Below are 16,427 nucleotides of genomic sequence, written 5' to 3' on the forward strand. Positions count from 1 at the left end.
TAAGATCACCCTCAATATCTTACCTGTTCTTATTAGATTATCGTTCCCCCTTCCCTAGCTGCTGTCTATCTCTAGGTCCCACATATTCTACAATATAAGGCACTTATTTTACATTTTTCACAGAGTTCACATTAGTGGTCACATACAATAGTTCTCCTTTTGTGTCTGGCTTATTTCACTCAGCATTATGTCTTCAGTATGCATCCATGTTGTCATATGTTTCACAACCTCATTCCTTTTTACTGCTGCGTAGTATTCCATCGTGTGTACATACCATATTTTGTATATCCACTCATCTGATGGAGGACATTTAGGTTGTTTCCATCTCTTGGCAATTGTGAGCAAAGTACTAGGCTCAGGAGATAACCCTTCACATACCGTGGCCAAGAAACTGCATGCCAGGGACTGGTGGCTGGAGCAAGCACACGATCACGGAGAGGGGTAGCTTTCCATGCCCCATGCAGCCATCTTTGCAGTTGCCTGGGAGACAACTTTTCACAGCCCTGAGGCCGGGAGCCTCCTTGGGGAGATTTGGGATTCGGCGGGCTTGTGACAGTGTGCACTCTTCCTCTGCGGAGGCCCGTGGTGTGTACAGCCTAGAGGCAGGGGTGCCACACGGAGGTGCTGGGAACCCTCCTCCAATCCCAGGGACTCATGAGTGCACAGTAGAGAGGGACAATGGGGCATCTGAGCTGGAGGGTGAGACGCGCAGCTCTGTAGCCCTGGAGTGCTCCACCCACAGCCATTTAAGGTTAGTATTAGGCATGGTTAATGCCAATATTTCAAAAGACAGGTAGTTTAAAGAGATGTTTCATATAATGGATCCTTAATTAATGATGTAGATGAGACCACTTATGATTGGGATCCAGAGATAAAGACATCCACAAGTGTGGATTTGTTGATCTGGCAATATCTGATAACCAGGAAATCCAAGGAAGTTCCAGAAGATGGGCAACTGCTATCAGGGAGGACCAGCAGAAAATAGAAGTACCAGTTCTTGGAAAAGACTCAGAAGGTGAGAAAGAAACTCTAAGTAAAAAACTTGGGACATCAGCCAACGAACCCACTGAAAGACCAATTAGAGGGAAAGCATTGCTAGAATTTGGGTAAAATGTGGAAACCTTGGTGAAAGTAAGCAAGTATAGTGACCCCATATTTTAGTTTCCTAGGCTGCTGAAAGCAATATACCATGAAAATGGTTCGGCCTGAATAATGGAAGTTTATTTACTTATGGTTAGAGTCTGGGAAAATGTTCAAATCAAGGCATCATCAAAGCAATGCTTTCTTCCTGAAGACTGGCAGCTGGTGACCTTCGGTTCTTCTGCTACATGGGAAGGCACATGGCGGCATTTGCTGATCTCTCCCTTCTCTTCTGGGTTTCATTGATTTCAACTTCTTGCTTTCATGGCTTTCTTTCTCTCTCTCTGTCTGTCTCTCTCTCTGCATTCAGCCTGTTTATAAAGGAATCCAGTAAGAGGATTAAGACTCACCCTGGATCATGCCTTAACGGAAGTAACATCATTAAAAGGTCCTACTTACAATAGGTTTACATCCACAGGAATGGATTTGCTTTAAGAACGTGCTTTTCAGGGGTACCTACGGTTTCAAACCACCACACCCCCTCACACTGATTATAAGGTGACCACACAATAAGCTGAAAAATTGGGTTGATGATGAGGAATTAGGTACTGGCTTTTAATTTAATGGAAGTTATAACTTGAATGAGTCCACAGCATACATATCCCACTTAGAGTTATGTAGAATAGCATTTAGTTGCATTTTGAAGTCCTTCTCAAGCTTCCTCAGACAGGGACTGGGTAGTTATCACACCTGGCCTCTGGAGAGAGATATGTGATGTTGGATGTGCTTAGTGAGAGAGAAACCATGAGAAAGGCTGATGCAAGTCAGGGTTTCCAGCTTAACCCACTCCTAGAGGGCAAAGGGAATGGGCCAAGTGTTAGATTTTGCAGATCAACAGAAACATTACCTGAAGCACAATTCAGACCCTCAGAGTCCAGTGTAATGTTGACAAAGTCAACCCATCATGCCCAGTTTTCTGATTCTTAATCCAAGTTTTTTTTCCCTAACCGGGTCAGTTTTATGTTCCTTCTCAAATCTAGCCATTTTACACTGGTGAAATATCAGCTTAAAATGAACATCAAGAATGATCTATGGTTAATGCATTCTAGAACATAAAGACCAGCAAAGAAGAAAGCAAGGAAGTGCCTCAGCCAAGCAATAAACAGCCTGATAAAATGACCAAGCCGAGTGATTTGTTTAAGCTGGTATAAACTGAATTTCATATGCAGACAGCCAACCTTTACTAGCAGCCATCTCTCCACCATGGCATGGAGCCCCTCAAAATTCAGAATCCAGGGAAATGCAAATTTCCTAGATCTGGAACCACTTCCCCTGTAACAGTATGAGCCCTCAGTAAATACTTATCTCTTGGGAAAAGAGTCAATGACAATCACAACTAGGAAGAGAAATCTACTGGATAAAATACACTTAATTTAAGATAAGTATTTTCTTATCTCCAGGGTGATTAGCATTATGCTAGTGTTTGCAGTATTATGAGAAACTCAATCTAAGAAGTAAACGTTTTCAGGTAGTTAGAAACTATAACCACGCTACGTTTGACTTCACTGCTCTTTCCTATGATAGATTGTAACCCCAAAACCTCCTGCAGAAGTGGAAGATGTCATCATGCCATACTGAACACAGATTCCTTGCATTTCCTAATGATAATGTTTTACAGAAGAAATGAAGTTATATGGTTTTATTTCTTAGCTAAATGACATTTCTTAGCTAAGTGACAGTATTTGTGAATATGACATAAAATTTGGCTTCTGGAATACATATGCAAATGATCTATAAAACCTCATGTGAAACCAATCCCAGAATGTTATCACATAGCCTAAAGGCCCTTAGTCCTAAAATTAAATTCTCACAGGAACCAATAACTAGAAGGAAACTTATCTGAGAAAAAGGGAATAAAACTAAAACAACAGCATGGACAATAAAAACCTTATTTATAGCACGATTTTGTGTTATTATGAATATATTTATTTAAAAAATAAATATCTTACCCAGAAAGACAGAAACAATTTTGCAGGTCATAAAGAACATCTTCTCATAAACATCTGTCCTCACTGTAGAATTAAAGAAATTAAAGAAAAGTGAAAGCAATTCAAAGGTTGGATTACAAATGTGATGTCTGTAAAATCCACATACTTGCATTATGAAAACATCAACACTTGCTCACCTTGAGTTCAGAAATAACCAATGATGGATTGTCTTAGTTTCCCAGTTGCTAAAACAAACACTACACAAGGGGTTGGCTTAAACAAGGGGAATTTATTGACTTGTGGTTTTGAGGCTAGGAGAAGCCAAAATCAAGGCATCAGTAAAGCAATGCTTTCTCCCCGAAGGCTGTGGCATTCCGGGGCTGGCTGACTGTGATCCTTGGTCCCTGGCTTTTCTGTCACACAGTGATGTCTTCTCCTTTCTCCTCTGGTTCTGTTTACTTCCCACTTCATCATGTGACTTTCTCCAGCTATGTCTAGCTTTATCTCTGCTTATAAAGGACTCCGGTAATCTGGATTAAAGTCCAACCTGGTTCAATTGGCCCACCCCTTAAGGGAAGTGAGATCTTCAAGAAACCCAATTTAAAATGCGTCCACATCCACCAGAACGCTGATGAAGATGAGCAACATGTCCAAATTGGGTTACAAAATTCAATCCATGACATGGGTTTACAAATGAGGACAGCAGAATAAATATTTGCAATAAAAAAGATTTTCCCATTTTGATAAAAAAAAAAAAAACTATAGCAGAACACAAGATGTTGTGTATATCTCTTTACTATAATTTTAAAAAATGAAATGGCACGTTAATAACAGAATTCATTCATTCATCAAATTATTTTTAGTACCCACAATGATGGAGGCACTTTTAGAAACTTGGGATACATAGTAGACAAAACAAATAATCTCTGTCCTCATGGAGATGACACTCTAGTCCAGGGACAAAGACAGTAAACAGTAAGTTATGTCGTGTGTTACAGAGTGATAAGGGCTATGGAAAAAGCAGGGGAAAAAGCAGATGAGACGGTCTTGGGAGTGGAAGGACATGGGCAGGAAGGGGGAAATTTCGGTTGTGTTTTAAGCACAGAGGTCAGGGGAGGTACCATGGAAATCACACTGGAGCCAAGACTTGAAGGTGAGCCAGAGTTAACCATGTAGATACCAGAAGAAATGTTCCAACAAAGGGAGCAGGAAGGATGGAGGGCAGAAGGACAAAAGATCCGACAGAGAAGGGAATGCAGTACATACCCTGGAGTATCTTGTGGGCCATTTTAAGAGCTTTGGGTCCAAGGTAACTTGGGAACCATTGGAAGGTTTTGAGCAGAGGAGGATCACTCTGGTGATGTGTAGTATGTAGAGGGCAAGGATGGAATCAAGGTTACCAACTGAGAAGCTATTAAGATAATGCATGGAGAGATGAGGCAACTCAGACTAAGGAAGAAGCAAGATGGTTGGAGAGAAGTGCTCAAACTTCATAAGGTACATTTCCCCAGGCCTTGGTCTGACACTCCTCTGCTGCTTCTAACACTAATAACCAAGACCAGACAGTGGAATCACTTCAGCATGACTATTTAAAGAAACTCATCTTCAAAGCTAAGTACAACAGGAAATAAGTTATGAAACGTTTTTAGCAAGAATTTGTTCTTCTGCAAAATTAGACACTAGTCTGTTAACGTAGCTTTCCTAATGCAAGCCAGTTTTATTTCAAAATTTAATAGAAGTATTTTTCTTTTTGTATTCTTGCCTCTGAATCAGTTATTATGTATCTTGTAATGTGAAAACATGGTCTTTATGTAAAAACTTCTTTGGGAGAATCTAGGCTTCAAAATTCATTTTTTATCAGTTTGATCAAATTAACCGTTTGTTCTAATTTGCTAATCCTGCGGAATGCAAAACACCAGAGATGGATTGGCTTTTATAAAAAGGGGGTTTATTTGGCTACACAGTTACAGTCTTAAGGCCATAAAGTGTCCAAGGTAACACATCAGTAATTGGGTACCTTCACTGGAGGATGGCCAATAGCGTCCGGAAAACCTCTGTTAGCTGGGAAGGCATGTGGCTGGCGTCTGCTCCAAAGTTCTGGTTTCAAAAATGGCTTTCTCCCAGGACGTTCCTCTCTAGCAAGCTTGCTCCTCTTCAAAACGTCACTCACAGCTGCACTGAATTCCTTCTCTTTAAGTCAGCTCATTTATATGGCTCCACTGATCAAGGTCCATCCTGAATGGGTGGGGCCATGCCTCCATGGGAATATCTCATCAGAGTCATCACCCACAGCTGGGTGGGGCACATTCCAAGCAAATCTAATCAGCACCAAAATGTCTGCCCTACAAGACTACATCAAAGATAATGGCATTTGGGGGACACAATACATTCAAACTGGCACACCATTTATGTTCTAAATTTGCTTCTAACTATCTTCGTTAGAAGCAATAGTTAGAAGAGGAGAAACCCTTTTTATTATTCCTTTAAAGGCAAATTACTGTTGTAGAAATGTTCGACCTGAAAATATTAACTCACCAACAACTCTAGAGCCACAAGATCACAAGCTTACAATGAAAAATTACAGTTACCTTCTAGTCCTTCAATCATTCTTTCTATAATTTATGTACTTCTGGTCTACCCAATCTAGTTTTAAAGGCTTAAGAAGATGGTAATAGGAAGATCCTTATTTATTGTGCGAGTTCGATGTATTTATGTCCCTGAAAACACCATTATCTTTGATGCAATCTTATGTGGGCAGACATATTAGTGTTGATTAGATTTTGGAGTCCTTTGGGTGTTTCCATGGAGATGTGATTCAATCAACTGTGGACAAAACCTTTGGTTGGATAATTTCCATGGAGGTGTTGCCCCACCCATTCAGCATGGGCCTTGATTAGTTTATTGGAGCATTATATAAGTTCAGACAGAAGGAGTGAGCTTGCTACAGCCAAGAGGGACACTTTGAAGAATGCACCGGAACTGAGAGAGGAGCTTCAGCTTACAGAGACATTTTGGAGATGGCCCTTGAAAGCAGTTTTACTCTGGAGAAGCTAAGAGAGGACAAACTCCCCAAGAGCAACTAAGAGTGACATTTTTGATGAGCTGAAGCCTAGAGAGGAACATCCTGGGAGAAAGCCATTTTGAAAGCAGAACTCCAGAGCAAATGCCAGCCACATGCCTTCCCAGCTAACAGAGGTTTTCTGGATGCCATTGGCCATTCTCCAGTGAATGTACCTGATTGTTGATGCATTACTTTGGACACTTTATGCCCTTAAGACTGTTAACTGTGTATCCAAATAACCCCCATTTGATAAAAGCCAATCCATTTCTGGTATTTTGCATTCTGACAGCATTAGCAAACTAGAACATTTATTTTTGCTGACTCCAATGTCTCTTCTCTCACTCTCTAAACTAAAACAGGATATACTACATTGCTAAGCAGCTAAACTATTTAACTCATTAAAGAGAAAGCAAGCAGCTTTCACAATTGAGAAAATTAATAGAAGATGTTGGATATTAAAATCAAGGATCATGACAATCTCAGTACTAAATACTGACTGTCACTAATTCAAAGTTTCACTGTACAGTAGTAGTTCTAAAATTCAAACGATTCTATTCAGCTAAGATTCAGTTTTTATAAAGCCTGTTTACTAATTATGCCAACATATGTATACACATACAATTCTTGATTGGGATGAATGGATACTCGACATTGTTCCAATGATTAAATATAATAGTGTATGTTTTACCAGTTAAAGAAAGGTAAGTTAACTGCTAAAAGAAGCAAACTCCAAAATCATGGTTGCCCAGTAGAAGAGAAGTATATTTTTCATTAAAGTCCAGTTGGATTTGGGCATTAGTGAGCTTTTGTTGCTCAAAATCTTTCTCAGTTTAATGCTTTTATTGTTTGAGGTCTAGAAGCAGACAGCTTTTCCAACCCTGCAAGGTCCTAAATTTCTAGACTATTCTCTTTCATCCCTGCTTGCAAACTGGCCACTCTTGCCTGAGCTTACCTCTCTCTTCTCAAGCTACTAATCATAGCCTGCAAAACGAACACTGACTACTAACATTGTGTTTTCCAGCTCTTTGCTTAGAGCTACGGTTTCAGTTGGTTAGTTGACTTCTTTCCAGGTTATTGCAGGCAACCGTTGAAATGTTTGGCTCTTGAACAACATGGACCTTCAGTTTCCCAGCCTCTCTTAGTGTCCTTGCCTCTCACTGTCTGAACTCTAAGTCAAGCTTTTAGATTTTTGTTAAAGGAGTACTCCATTTCAAGGTGCCAATTTCTGTATGAATTATGGAAGGATAACTGCCACAATACACGATCCCCCAAATCTCAGTTGCTTAAAGAAGTCTATTTCTTGCTCACATGAAATCCATGAGGGTAAGAAGAGGCAAGATAGGGTTCACATTGAGTTCACATTGAGAGTTAGGGTTTGCTTGACAAGGAAGTAAAGGAGATTTTGAATCCTATTATCTTTGTTGGATTTCCAAAAAGAGCCCGTTTTATCCAGAGTTCATGATTTCTTTCTTGTGAATTCATCTTTTATCCAGAAGCCTCAAGGCTCTTAGAATTTGAATCAATGCCAAATCTCCTAGAAGTAATTTCTATATAGAAACTTTTGGCACAACAGCTTCCTCTCATTCTTTTAACTCACAAGGATAACGAGGTCACCCACAAATATTCAGAAAAATCTCTGGTTATAAAGCAAATAATGAACACAGTATAGAACATTAATTCATCCATACTGATTTGAAGGAAGAGAGAGGCTGCTGTCTTCAAAGATTACCATGGCTTAGTTGGGCAAAGTTAGGAGGCTGGGCTTTGGAGTCAGATAGGGCTGCACTCAAATCTCAGCTCAGCTGTTTATTGGCTCTTTGACCTGTTTGCATTTGTCAGCCTCTAGATTTTAATTTATTAGTTTCGTACCCGTGGAACAATGGGGAAAGGGTCATAAATTTCAGGTCCCTATCCTGGTGCTTCAGGAAAGAAGGGTAGTCTGTACTACACCTGCCAGACTGGAGCTTTGTGATTCATTCAGAGGCAAGTAGAAAAAGGTAAGATGAGACAGGCAAGGTCAATAGGAGAGAGTGAGATGGGTAACCTATAAACAATTTACATTGGGAAGTAAGCTGGGCTGCCAGAATGTAAAGCATAAGCATTCCTGGGTGGTGGTTAAGAATCCTGCTCTAGAATAAGGATTTATACTTGCGTGCTGCTTTCACTTTTGTTTTTGCTGGCTTGTGGCTTGAGACAACCTCCTTAACCTTATTAACTCAGTTTCCTTGTTAGCAAAATGGGTATAATTCTTACTTCAGAGGGTTGCTGAGAGGATTCAACTAAAACAATATGCAGGCGGCCTTGTATAATATATCCAAATTCAATCGATTCCTGAAAACACGTATACCTGAGGCATATATGCCACTATTTTAAATGGGAAAAATAAAAATGCATTGCCAGCACATCCAAAAATCCCCAATATTTTCTCCACTATTACTAAAACATTGTTATACACCTATATAGCAATCACCTAGTGTTTTTATATAACATCAAACCTTTTAAATAATGGCAAAGAATAACTCAAGACATAAACCAATAACAGGTCTACTTCATCTAACAAAGGGAAGAAGAGGATTTGCTTCAGAGAAGAGAGAGGTGAGAAGGAAAAACTACAGATAGTTTGAAGTCAATGAACTTTGTTTTCCTTCCTTGGGTGAGTTGCTGATTAGTGGGTGGCTAGCAAAGAAACCGGTCAGAGTATTCTGCTCTTGGGGTCATCAAGGAAGAGTTTTGGCTGTGATGGGCTGTCTCTGTGTACTGTCTGCCAATGTCCTTTTTAGCACTCCCTCTTAGGTGTGCTGCTCAGCATCATTTCCCTTATCAGAATTTTTCCACACCAATTCTCCATTGTTTAAAACTCCACATATTCATTGGCTGCAGTACTCAATTATTCTTTTCATTATCAAATATAATTTACATCTCCTTTTATTTTGTTACCTCTCTCGATATACTTCCTAGTTACAACTTATTTTTGAATGTTGGGGTATGGATGTCTCTTATACTGACCTACTTTTTATTTTTTTTTTTACTTTCTTTGAAGATATTTCATTTAAAATCACGTTAAAAAGATGGTTGTGCATATTTAAGCAACATGAGGACAGGATGTTATCTTCTTGAGAGGCACTAGTATATCTTTACATCTTGACCTTGAGCATAATACATGACTGCATGTACATATGTATTTTTCTTTTAGCTTTTTAATTTTGACATAATTTCAGATTTATAGCATGGTACAAGAATAGTACGAACAATTTCTGTATATCCTTCATCCACATACCCCAGATTAAACATTTTGCCACATCTGCTATATCCTTTTCTTTCTTTGTGCGTGTGCGTGTATATATATATATATGTGTGTGTGTGTATATATATATGTGTGTGTGTGTGTTATTTTTTCCAAACCATTTAAGAGAAAGGTCAGTCATGATAACTTTTTTTTTTTTTTTATCCCTAATTACTCCAGTAACCTAAAAACAAGGGCATTTGCTTACATAGCCACAGTCCAATTATTAAAATCAGGACATTAACATTGATACAATTCCATTATCTAAACTATAGACCTTATTTAGATTTCTCCAATTGTCCCCCAAATATTCTTTGTAACAAAAGAAAACTTTGGATCACATGCTGGCATTTAGTTGTCATATTTCTTTAGTCTCTATTCACATGTAATAGTTCTATAATCTTTTTTGCCTTTCACATCTCTAATTTTTTAAAGAATATGGGCCAGTTATTTCGGAGAATTCCTTCAGTTTGGGTTTGTCTGATGTTTCCTCATGATGAGCTTCAGAGTGAGCATTTTTGCAGGAATCCACAGAACTGATGATGTGGTCTTTTTTGTGTTATCACATCAGGTGATGATGATGTAAATCTGTCCTATTGCTGATAATGTTAACACTGATTGCTTTGCTAGGTGGTGACTGCCACTATTTTTCCTTTGGGAATTAATAAGTATTTTCTTGGGAGATACTTAGAGACCATATCAATATCCTGTTATTCTCAAACTTTTACCCCCTAATTTTAATGTTTATTTATGATTCTTGCCTTAATTAATTATCATGATGGTTGCCCCAAATGGTGATTTTCTATACCCATCATATTTTTTGCATTTATTAATTGGTTTTCTACTGTTAAAGGAACAAAGAATGGTCTCTTCTTCCCTGTTAGTTTTTTATTTATTTAAATCACTAGGACTCATGGATGCTTATTTTATTCATTGGACCATAATCATTTACTGTCATTATTTATTCTGATTCTCAAATTGCCTCTGATTTTGGCCACCCCTTCAAGCTGGCTCCTATGTCCTTTTGACATGTTCCCACAATTACTTGAGCACTTCCTTACTTTCTGGCACCAGATGTTCTGGGCTCATTTTATACTTTCCCCATCCTGACCCTGGAATCAGCCACTTCACCAAGGAGCCCTGGCTTCGTGGATGATGCTCTTAAGAATCCATGATCTGGGTGTTGGGTGTGCTCATTGTTACTAATATTTTCTTTCCCAGGAGACAAAACTGGGAAGTAGATGTATGTATATGCACATGCACACCAATAAATGTTTGTGTGTGTGTATGTGTACACGTATCTTGCACATAATTTCAGAGTTTTCACAGGCATGCACACGTGGATTCTTTCTAGCAGGATTTCTACTTTGATTTGGTGGCTTTTTTGCATGTTATTATAACAAATATCCAGAAACTGAGAATTCAGTTAGCAAGGAATTAAGAGGTATCTGGCACATAATAAACTTTAAATACATGATATTGTTTCTTGTTATTTATTATAAACATGGGTGGTGCAGATTTTGGGACTACCAGGGGAAATGTGATCTTTGTCCTTTGCTCTTAGGCATGATATGTACAAATAATTGGAAGGATGTCATTAATGAAAAGAATACTTACTATTTACTGTCACAGAATGAAACTGTGGTGCCCTTCTGAATCCTGCAACAGAAGTTAGTATGTATGTGAAAATAAAGAGCTATAGATATATATTCAATATGCCTGACCTCAGATAATCATCTTTTTGTTTTAAAACACGTTGAGCTTTCTGGAGGTACAAATAACTTAAATAACTTCTGACACCAAGGACAATACAATATAATCACCCAGAGCATTGTCAGATTCCACAAGTTAAATTGCCCTTTAAACACCAGCTGAAAGTTCTGGAGTTCTGAGGCCTCCTGCATTTGTGACTAATTGGCTACAAATTTGGAGAATGACTCACAGAAGTCAGGAAAGCACTATACTTATGATTATGGCTTTATTATAGCAAAAAAGGAAACAAATCAGAAGCAGCCAGAGAAGGGCACCATAGGGCAAGGTCTCAGATGGTCTCAAATGTGACATTTCCTTGTCCTCTCCATGTGGAGGCAGAATGCATCACTGTCTTAGTTTTGCGAGGCTGTTATCACAAATACCACAGAGCGGGTTTGTTTAAACAACAGGAATTTATTGGCTCATAGTTCTAGAGACTAGAAGGCTTGCTTTCTCCTGGATCAGTAGCATTCTGACGACAGAAAATCTGAGGTTCCTTGGTTTTCCTGTCACATGGTGATGTCCTCTTATTCATTTTTCTGCTGGCTTCCATCAGCTTCTGGCTTCTGGCTTCTCTCCGTGGCTTTCTCTCTGTGTGTCTGAAGTTTTTCTGCTTATCAAGGACATCCAGATTAAGGCTCAACCTCATTTGGTTGGGTCATGCCTTAACTAAGATAACATCTTCAAGAGATCTTATTTACAACGGGTTTACACTTCCAGGAATGTGGATAAAGACCAAGGATACGTCTAAATTGGTGTTTGTAATTCGACACACCTCGTTTGCTCTCCTGGCTTATGGACACATGTTATCTATCAACTTTGGAAGCTCTCCAAGCTTCAGGTGTTCAGAGTTTCTATCAGAGTCTCAATGTGTAGGCATAACTGATTGAATCAGTGCCCATGTGGTTGAACTCAACCTCTAACCCCTTCTTCTCCTGGTAGGTTGGGAAAGTCAGGCTGGTATGACCTGGTTCAAAGCCCCAAACCTATAATCATGAGGTTTGTCTTTCTACCATGGCCAGCTCCCAAACCCGCCTCATCTTGTTGGCATAAACTTGGTCTTAGGTCAACAATGAATAACAAGACACTCCTGTCACAAGACATTCCAAGGATGTTGAGGATTCTTCAGGAGCCAGGGACAAAAACCAGTCCATTCTTTATTATACTACAGGAGGACAGCATGATGTATAACTTGCTGAAGTTGCTTGTCACTTCTGGAAGAACTATCAATGGGCAGATTTCCCCTAGGATTATTTCTAGATGGGGAATTATCATGCCTTTGCTAAATTTGCCTAAATAAGAACTTAGCCACTACAAAGCAAAATATTATTTTGATATATTATTTATTGAAGAAAATCAGGTAAAGAGATAATTACTTTCATCTTGTTAGAATAGAAGTAATTTCTCAAACCCATGATATTGATAAGCCTTGATAAGTAGCCAGCTCATAGATATTAATTTATTTTTCTAATCTATTCATAAATGAATTTGATGAATTTTTACTTTATAATGAGCAGAATTTCACCCCAGTAAAATTAATCATTAAGATAGTGTTCTGGTCTGCTAAAGCTGTTGGAATGCAAAATACTAGAAATGGGTTGGCTTTTACAGTGGGGGTTTCTTTTTTTTTTTTTAAGTAATTCAATTTTAGTGAGGTACAATGACATTGTCACCCCTCATAAGCTACATTTTTATACAATTGCCTTCAAGATTCAAGGGTGCTGGGTTGTAGTTTGATAGTTTCAGGTATTTACCGCTAGCTATTACAATTCATTAGAACCTGAAAAGGGTTGTCTATATTGTGCGTAAGAGTGCCCACCAGAGTGACCTCTTGGCTCCTTTTGGAATCTCTCAGTCCCTGAACCTTATTTCCTTTCACATCCCCCTTTTGGTCAAGAAGATGCTCTCCATCCCACAATGCCAGGTCCAGATTCCTCCCTGGAAGTCATATTCCATGTTGCCAGGGGTATTTACACCCCTGGGAGTCAGATACAATGGGGTTACTTTGTTCACAAATTTACAGTCCTAAGGCCATAATTGTGTCCAAACTAAGGCATCAACAAGAAGATGCCTTCGCTGAAGAAAGGCCAATGGAATCCAGGAAACTTCTGTTAGCTAGGAAGGCACGTGACTGGCGTCTGCTGGCCTTTTGCTCCTGTGTTGAGTTGCTTTCAGCTTTTGATTCCCCAAGCATCCATGGGTTCTCATTTCACTTCTCTGGGGCAAACTCTGGGCTTCATCTCCTAGCTTAGCATCTCCAAACATCTTTCTGTCTGCATCCCCAAGTGTCTGGGTCTGTGTCAGCTCTGAGATCTCTTAAGGACACCAGTAAACTAATCAAGACCCACTTGGAATGGGTGGCAGTCACATCTCCATGGAAACAACCTAATCAAAAGGTCCCACACACAATATGTCTGCCCCCAGAGGACCTCATTAAAGAACATGGCTTTTTATGGGGTACATAATAGATTCAAACCAGCACAAATTAATTTGGAGTGAGTTGACAGCTATCATGTAGGCCATTAATACTTTGTTAGAGACAAAACTTGCTGATATTTATATAATATTTGTAAATTGTTACCATATGACATTTTTTTAATGTTAATGAAAAGTATCATAAGCTTTTTTGCCAGGATTATTATCACTGCTTATAAATTAATAAGTTGTGTTTCTACATTTTAATGAAATAACTTTTATGAACAACTGTTGGTATTAGAGTCTTGTGTCCACAACTAATTGTATTTGGTAATTGAAACTTATCCTAAAGCTGTCTTGTGACCAGAAAGAATTAATGGAGTCCCTCTGGTGTCCAATTTAAGGAAAATTAGGTATTACCTCTGCATGACATGGAATTAAGTAATTTAGTGTGATGGTTACCTAGAGATGTTCATTTTACAAATGAAAGAACTTGAGATCAGAAAGGCAAAGTAACTTGTTCAAAATCACAAGTAATGGAAGAACTAGATTCAGAATCCAGGTGTCAGGCACTGGTTCCCAAGTGCTTCATGTAGAGCAAGCCCTCTGGAAATTTTCATGAACAAATGAATGCATGAATGAATGAATTGTAGGTTATCAGATTTGTGCATCAGGTATACTGATTAAAGTCTGTTCAGGACATCATCAACTGGAATAAGAATTCAGCATTTATAACACTGAGAGACTTCAGGAAGTAATTTTAAGGAGAATAAGAAAGTTATTGACTTTCAGTTGACAACCATGACTTTATTTTCTCTAAGATTAATTATATCTGTTACAGTTGCCACCAGAACCATGGTTTTAGAAACGTTTGTATAGGCAGGGATTTTATTTTTTGAATAGTTTCCTTTTGTATCTACGTTATTAAGCTACAGTACATTCATTCTAAAAAACTGACTAAAATTGCATTTTGATCCTTGTTTTGTATTTTGTTGGTTGGCTGGCCAGTTGTTAGGTTGTTTTGATTGTGATTTGTTTATTCATTTGTCGTATAATATCAGGGCTGCCTGGGATATGGGGAGTATGCTGATGGAGCTGATTAAATTTATATTCTTAGTTTTTCTGTCAAATCCTCCACCTTGAAGTCAAGCTGCTCATTATACCCTGGGGCCTAAAAATATGTTCCTTTTTGGACATCGAGTGTGTCCACATCACCATTCATAATTAGTGTGGGTTAGTTCCCTTTGGACATTTTATATTCAACTGTACAAAAGCACGACTAAAATAACCAGGATTCAGGAGGGATTTTTATAGAGCAGAAATAATGAGCCTGGTTCCCTGACTCATAGTTCATAGCTGAGGCCTGCTGTTGGGTTAGTTCAGGAGGAAGAAAGACAAAACATCTTTCTCTTGCCTCGTGGTTGGGGATGGGTAGACTTCCTCGTTCGTCCATTCCTAGCCCTACTGCCCACCCGAGAACTGAGCTTCTCCCCACACCCATTTGCTCCTCCTTCACAGCTTAACCACTGTACAGAGAGGCTTTGACATTGCAGCAAGGAAGGGCTACAAGATTTATGGGAGCCAGTGCCCTGGAGACCAGGCCAGGCCTCGCTTCATTCGTTCCTCCCCATCTTCAGAGAGGAGAGGCTCTCCTGAGCTCATGAGGAACACTGGCAGGGTCTTTGTGTTCAGACAAAAGAGCAAAGGAATTTTTGTTGGTTTTTATTGCCAGTTATTGTTAATTTCATTTAGGGCAGGGATTGAATTTTTAAATCACAATATGACTGTCAGACTGTCGGCACCCTGCTTGCTGAGCCAAACTCTCCTTCAGAAAAGAGAGGTCTAACTGCACGGAGGGTAGAAAGAGCATGGCCATGCCTGACACCAGGAAGAGGAGTCTTAGGGTCCCAACTCACCCCATGTTTTGCCAGCGTCAGGTTTGCCAGCAAAAGCACGACTCGCACAGCACTGAAGGGAAAAAGCTTACTCACCCCAAGAAGAGACAGAGCAAGGCCAGCTTCACTAGTGGGCATTGGTCCCTCACGGCCAGCAGTCTCAGGTCTCAAATCATGGCAAATGCAGGGAGAAGTTCTCTGTGCAGCTTGAGCTGTAGTGGAGGAACCCTACTTCCACCCCACTGGGGTAGGGGTGGGGTGGGGTGAGCCAGATGCCATAAAACAGACATGTTCTAACCAGACTGCCTCCAGTGAATATTTACATATGCTTGGGACAATAGGGGAAGGAGGTGTGGCAGTGCACCATCTGCTAGGGGATGTGTTTTACCTCAAGGCACTCCAGAGAAGGGAGTCAGCCCACATTTGCCATCTCTCCTAGAAGACAGGCTAATACGGTCGGAGCATAGGATTTATTTATGGGTCCAGGGAAAGGTGGCAGTCGATGCTTAGAAAATGAGTATGGTTGAAACTTGTCCAAAGGGACAAGGCCTTTACCAAGGTCTACAACCATCTAGTGGGAAGGTTTGCATTTAGTCCTCTTTCTACCATATTACATCCTATTTCTTTTGCTTTACAATATCTAGCACATACTAGTTGCTCAATAAATTACCAGTATAATTTGATTTGATCAAGTTAATCATCATATTAGTTGATCTAGTTATGTGGGCACACTTAGGTATACTTTTCTTTATGTCAGTTATTTGCAATAAACATTTCTGCACAGAAAACAATGAAATGTTCTGAAAAAAATTTTTTCTGGTAATTTCCTAAGTGCCCCAAATTTTTCTAGTCATAAACTTCAAAAGATACTTGCTTATAGGCAGGATAGAAAGTCAGGGATCTCAAGCATAGATATTGCTTATAGTTTTCCCATAGGCATCAGGACCAGTTTT

General features: G+C 39.3%; 1 long non-coding RNA gene across 2 annotated transcripts in view; it reads right to left on the minus strand.

Annotated features, from left to right (window-relative positions):
* Positions 1-1,417: 1,417 nt before the first annotated feature.
* Positions 1,418-16,427, minus strand: part of LOC119528969 — a 61,915-nt gene continuing 46,905 nt past the window's right edge. The window contains exons 2-3 of one of the 2 annotated variants that reach the window (XR_005215792.1): positions 3,090-3,152; positions 1,418-1,451 (exon numbers count right to left, since the gene is read on the minus strand). This is a non-coding gene — a long non-coding RNA (uncharacterized LOC119528969). The remainder of the gene's footprint in view (positions 1,452-3,089; positions 3,153-16,427) is intronic. The other variant, XR_005215793.1, reaches the window with a different exon arrangement.

This window comes from Choloepus didactylus, chromosome 3, assembly GCF_015220235.1.
Source record: "Choloepus didactylus isolate mChoDid1 chromosome 3, mChoDid1.pri, whole genome shotgun sequence".
NCBI lineage: Eukaryota > Metazoa > Chordata > Mammalia > Pilosa > Megalonychidae > Choloepus > Choloepus didactylus.